The sequence below is a fragment of the Mirounga leonina genome, unplaced genomic scaffold (assembly GCF_011800145.1).
Source record: "Mirounga leonina isolate KUSES-001 unplaced genomic scaffold, KU_Mleo_1.0 Mir_204, whole genome shotgun sequence".
Taxonomy (NCBI): Eukaryota; Metazoa; Chordata; class Mammalia; order Carnivora; family Phocidae; genus Mirounga; species Mirounga leonina.
Window position 1 is genome coordinate 16,036,839 of NW_023270513.1, and position 6,801 is coordinate 16,043,639.

At 37.5% G+C, this 6,801-nt stretch overlaps 1 non-coding gene across 1 annotated transcript; it reads left to right on the forward strand.

Annotated features, from left to right (window-relative positions):
* The first annotated feature begins 271 nt into the window (after positions 1-271).
* Positions 272-377, forward strand: LOC118026109. The gene has a single exon (XR_004683472.1). It is a non-coding gene; the product is annotated as a U6 spliceosomal RNA (small nuclear RNA).
* Positions 378-6,801: the final 6,424 nt, after the last annotated feature.

Below are 6,801 nucleotides of genomic sequence, written 5' to 3' on the forward strand. Positions count from 1 at the left end.
AGGGGAAGAATGAAGGGGGTGAAATCGGAGGGGGAGACGAACCATGAGAGACGACGGACTCTGAAAAACAAACTGAGGGTTCTAGAGGGGAGGGGGGTGGGAGGATGGGTTAGCCTGGTGATGGGTATTAAAGAGGACATGTTCTGCATGGAGCACTGGGTGTTATGCACAAACAATGAATCATGGAACACTACATCAAAAACTAATGATGTAATCTATGGTGATTAACATAACAATAAAAAATTAAAAACAAAAATGAATGAAAGCTGTTGTGCTAGTTCGGTGACACAAATACTAAAATTGGAATTATATAGAGAAGATTAGCATGGCCTCTGCACCAGGATAACACACAAAATCGTGGAGCATTCCATTAAAAAAATGAAGGCTATGACCTGAAAAAAATGGGCATGTGTTCCACTTATACTTTTATATAGAACATCCAGATAATTGAGATTGAAGTATTTTACTTGGTTTTTGCTATACTTATATTATACGTGCCCTTCTCACATCATCAGTTTGGACATATTGCTGGTAGTCTATTGTGTTAGCTACAGTTTTGTCTGCTTAATGTGATTTTCTTCCACCTCATTCTTTCTCTACTTTTTCTTGTTAGCTTGACTTCTCTGACTGACCAGAGAAGTTGTAAGATAATAGGCATTTTCAATAAGAATATCCCGTTTCCTTGGCAAAGTGATTAGTTCAGGAATGGGCAAGTGATCTAAGCCAGTCTGTGGGGGAAATTGCTAGAACTCTTGCTGGAACTTGAGTAAGAAATTCTATCTCTGTAATTAAAAGATATAAAGATGGTGTAAATCTATATTTGTTAATACAGTGGGAGGGAATTTTCCAAAAGATAAAGCACACACAGAGAAAATTGGAGTCAAGGAGGAAAAGTGAGAACTATCCTTTGAGTGATTGGAACCAGCTCTGCTTGAAGCTCTGGACTTTCCAATAGATTTCTCTCTTATTTAAACTAGTTTGAGTTGGGTTATCCTTCACTTGAAACTGAAATTGTCATAATGTACCTTGCCTTTGAATAATATTTCCCTCTGCTCCACTCATACCATTAGTCCCCTGCTCCTGGTCTCTCTCTCTCTTTCTCACACACACACACACACACACACACACACACACACACACACACACACTCCCTCTTTGTCAGTAGCTCTGAGTATAGCTTCCATATTAAAAAGACATATTGAATCTCTTTCTTAAATCTTTTTTTTTTTTAAAGATTTTATTTATTCATTTGAGAGAGAGTCAGACAGAGAGGGAGAGCATGAGCAGGGGAGAGAGGCAGAGGCAGAGGCAGAGGGAGAAGCAGGCTCCCCACTGAGCAGAGCCCAATCTTTCTTAGATCTTAATATGAATTTATCACAATATATTTTTATAAAAAGTAAGATCTAACATGTAACATCCATAGATGAATTACAAAGGATTTAAATTCTCCAATTTTGCCTAAACTCTACTCTTTTGAATTCTTATTATTTTACCCTAAATAACTAAAAAGTTAAGGAATACACTTGTTTCATCTTCCCCACCATCCTATGCTGTCTTTAGTGCTCCAACCTCTCTCACTTTTCATAATGTTTTAGTTTTTCCCACGTGTTTCAAAATTCAAGGATATCTCTCTGGATTCTGGCACATCTTCATATATATTCTGAGTTCCTTAGATTATTCCACACTATTCTGCTCACAGTATCCTAACTTTGGAAGAGTAAAAAGAACCAAGTTGCAATTTCTTTCTTTCTGCATTACTTCCTCTTAAAAAGGGCATGAGTAACCTGGGAAAGCTTTCCCAGTCCATCCATAAATCACTAACTATCAGGTAAATACAAATCAAAACCACAATGAGATACCACCTTACACCAGTTAGAATGGCAAAAATTAACAAGGCAGGAAACAACAAATATTGGCCAGGATGTAGAGGAAGGGGAACCCTCTGACACTGTTGGTGGGAATGTAAGCTGGTACAGCCACTCTGAAAAACAGTATGGAGGTTCCTCAAGATGTTAAAAATAGAGCTAGCCTATGACCCAGAAACTGCACTACTAGGTATTTACCCAAAAGATACAGATGTAGTGAAAAGAAGGGCCACATGCACCCCAATGTTCATAGCAGCAATGTCCACGATAGCCAAACTGTGGAAGGAGCCAAGATGCCCTTCAACAGATGACTGAATAAAGAAGGTGTGGTACATATATACAATGGAATATAACTCAGCCATCAAAAAGGATGAATACCCACCATTTGCATCGACACAGATGGAACTGGAGGGGACTATGTTAAGTGAAGTAAGTCAAGCAGAGAAAGACAATTATCATATGGTTTCACTCATATGTGGAACATAAGCAATAGCATGGAGGACCATAGGGAAAGGGAGGGAAATCTGAAGGGGGAGAAATAAGAGAGGGAGATGAACCCTGAGAGACTATGGACCCCGGGAAACAAGGTTTCAGAGAGGAGAGGGGTGAGGGATGAAGTAACAGGGTGAAGGGTACTAAAGAGGGCACGTTTTGTGATGAGCACTGGGTGTTATATGCAACTAATGAATCATTGAACACTACATCAAAAACTAATGATGTACTATACAGTGGCTAACTGAACATAATGAAAAAAAAAAGAAAAAAGAGCCCCCCTCAATAGTAACTTGTGGATTACAGTACCAGCATCCCTTATCCACTACTCCTAACCCTTTGCAGTACCTTCTGCTAGCAAATCATGCACGGAAGTAAAATAAAATGTCATTTTGTGTTACACTTTAATTACCTCTGTTTTTATTAAACCCCAAACAAAGCAGAGTTTCTGTGGGTCAATGAAAGTGGCTTAAAAAAAATAAGAAAAGCATTAGTGATGGAAGTGATACTTGTTCTGGGAAACATCTGCTCTTCTATCCCATATCATTACAGCTATATTTGATTTTCCACACAGAAAATTGCTTGCACCTGTCCTCAGCATTTTTTTTCCAGCACACATTTCCAGCATATCATTAACATTCACTCTTTCTTCTGCTAAACAACACTTCACACTATTGAATCAGTGTTGCTAATCATGTCAGAAGAAGGTGATCTAGTCATTTATCACTGTTCTGGCAACATTTATGTATCTGGACTCAGGTAATCTCTTCAGAAGGCATTAGAATGGATTGCGTGCACTGAGTGTTGTCAATCAGCCTGCATAATTAAATCAGGCAGAATAAATAGTTTGAGTTGCATACCAAGATTATGCACTTTTGAAGATATACTGGCACTTTTGATTGCATTCTATTGCCACATTTTATCAGATTAAAGTTTAGAGCCTTTGGAAAATATGATCTTTATATGCTTCTTTTGACACACCAATTAACCTTGAATAGTGCCACTTAGCTCAAATTTCAATCTTTTGCTCACTTCCCAGAATCTTTTAAGAATTTAACAGGGCCATATCTCTTGCATTAGGTGAGAAAGGATGTGATCTGTCTCTCATTTCCAGGATATAATCCAGACTCTTTAGCAAACAACCTGGGCCTGATTGATCCAGTTTACCTGTCAGGGCCCAATTTTCATGGGCAAGATGGCCCACTTAAGATGGGACTCATTTAATTTTGTTGAAATATTTGACTAGGTATTCATTTACCTGATGGTGTAGCATACTCTGCACTGCTCTGTGATAGTGAAAACTGCACCTATAAACCTTTTTCTCATCAACCTACATTATTAGACTAGAAGATTCTAAATATGAAATGTTACTTTCTTTTAATGGAAGTCAAATAAGAAAACTCTGCCTCAGTGAGGTTATAGATGGTTATCATAACATTTCTACTCTAAGGTTGCTGGTTAAAAAATTCTACAGGAATTGAACAACTAAAATTGTCCAGTATGTGCTTTAAATAAATGAGAGATTTGCATCAAAATCAAGCATTTGACAGCTGCTCTCTCTTTTTAGTTTAACCCCCTAAATGAAGGAGACAATGAAAAGGTAGTGGAGGAAGGGGGGCAGGAAGTGTGGGTACTATGTATTTAGATTTATTTATTACTTTTATAAAATTCAAATACCAAGCCACCATAGGTTTTAATTGTCCTGGCTTTGGAACCAGATTGCTTGGGTTCAAGCCTTGGTTTGCCTCTTGGCTGTGTGATTTCGCCCAAGTTATTTAACCTCTTTATGCTGTAGTTTCTTCATCCGTAAAAATGGGGATAATAATAGAGCCTCCTTCACTGATTTGAATTATGTATATAAAACACCTGAAAAATGCCTGTTACGGGTATTGCTATGTGTTAGTTACTAGCTAATTATTAATCTTAGTAAATCATAAAATTGAGTTAATAAAAGTTAAACCTGACTTTCAAAAAAACACATTTCTCATTCTAAAGAGAAGATTGCTTTGCTTGTTGTATTTTTTCTATTGACCTCATTTGTTTAATTGTTAGATATTTTGTCTGACCTCTCCCCTGCTTTCAGATTTAGATTGCCTAGAAATCAAAACTCCTATTTCATCAGGCATATCATACCTGACACTCAGCATGTTCAAGTTGAATGAAAGCAGGATTTGCAACATACAAACTTCAGCTTATTGACACAATTTAACTTGGATCCATGCTGAAAGCTCCAATTGAAATTTTGAAATCCTTTTGCTGATGATCAGTTTTAGGAAGTTCCCATCTCCTGAAAGCCTACCAGTCTAAACTATATGGCAGATACATGAAGCAGAATAAGTAAACATTTCTTTGCTGGAAAAATGAGTAGGAAGAAGATAGAATCCTGTATTTTTACAAGTTACAAGTGTACACAGTAATTTATTTTTTGCCATCATACCAATGCTAAGATGGTTCCTTATCTAGAAGGTATCTTTTTAGCTCTAAAATTCCATGATTTCCCAATCAGAAACTGTTATGTTACAAAATGCTTTTGACCAAACCCTATATAGCCTAAATAAACTTTATTTCGAATCCTATCATTTTAATTTAGCAAATTTTTCTTTATTTTATTATAAGTACTCATTTTAAAACTGAACTGAATTCAGAATGTACAACTTATTTAAATTAGTATCAAGTGTGTTGTATACTTGAAAGAAAATGCTGGAGAATTTTGACCTGCTTTAGGCAAAGCAAAAAGACAAACCTGAGAAACTCTCAAGGCTTTCTCTACTAGTATCAGTCCATTGTCCTTAAAGGAGCATATTTATTCTGTCACAGGATCATTTATCAAGATACTAATTCAGGTTTGTTCCCACATTTTGTAGACATTTTTCTCTTCCTCATTCCAAGAAAGAAGACACACTCTGTATTCTGAGTTCTGAGCAACTTGTTTCAGAGTGTGGTCAGGTTTTTTTTAAGATTTTATTTATTTATTTGACAGAAAGTGAGCGAGTACAAGCAGGGGGACAGGCAGAGGGAGGAGGAGAGGCAGAGGGAGGAGGAGAGGCAGAGGGAGAAGGAGAAGTAGGCTCCCTGCCAAGCAGGGAGCCTGACATGGGGTTTGATCCCCAGGACCCTGGGATCATAACCTAAGCCAAAGGCAGACACTTAACCAACTGAGCCACCCAGGTGCCCCAGAGTGTGGTAGTTTTTAAACTGATTTAGTGTTGCCATAGAAGAATTGTAGGATGCAAGATTCAGAGAAAGCCTAGACCTGTCTTTGCTGAGAACAGTTATATAATTCTAAAATACACAAAACCAAGACTTAAGAAAACATACTTCAGAAACCTTGAGATGACTTCAACACAGTTTCTGCTCTCAAGGAGCTCTCCAGTCTACTGAACGGACAGACCCATAAAAAACAGGCAATGGCAATGCTAGGCAATAAAATGAGGCATAGGGAATATACTTTAACTTGACACTTAACCTGGACTGGTGGTAACAGGGAAAGCTTCTGGGCAAGGTGATGCCTAAGAGTCTTAATGTAATGTAAAAGATATCCAGGCAGAGAAAAGCATTCAAGAAAGTAAGAATGTCATGAACAAATGCACAAGCAAGAGAGCATGGCACCTTCAATGAACTGCAAATAATTCTGAATGGTTGGAGCTTAGACTGTGAAGTGGTAAAGATAGGGGTTAGAAAAACATTGAAAGATTTCAAGCAGAGGAATGATGTGGTCATATCTGCATTTTAGAAAGACAGTACTGGTAGCACTGTGTTAAAAAGATTGTAGGGGATCACAAGTGGTGGCAAGAAGATCAGTTCAGTTAGCAGGCTAGTGCAGAGGTCCAGCTGAGAGGTGATAATATTTTAGACAACAGCAGAGACAGTTGGGATAGAAAAGAAAAGACATATTAAAGACAAATTTTGAAGTAGACTCATAACGATTTGGTGACAAGAATTAGCATGGAGTAGTGAAAAAGACAAAAGAGGACAAGATGATTCTTAGGTTTCAGGTTATGGTTAACAGGCTGGTTTCATATGAGTGCCATTTCTTTCCTTTTTTAAAAAAATTTTTATTTAAATACCAGTTACCTAATATACAGTGTAATATTAGCTTCAGGGGTACAATATAGTGATTCAACATTTCCATACAATGCCCAGTGCTCATCACAGGAAGTGCACTCCTTAAGCCCCATCACTTATTTTACCCACCACCCCACCTCCCCTCTGCTAACCATCAGTGTCCTGTAGTTAAGAGTCTGTTTCTTGGTTTGCCTCCCTCTCTCTTTTTCTCCTTTACTTCTTTGTTTTGTTTCTTCAGTACCACAAAGGAGTGAAATCATATGGTATTTGTCTTTGTCTCAGCATAATACATTCTAGTTCCATCCACTTTGCTGCGTATGGCAAGATATCATTCTCTTTAATGGCTGAATAATATTCCATTATATATATATATATATAT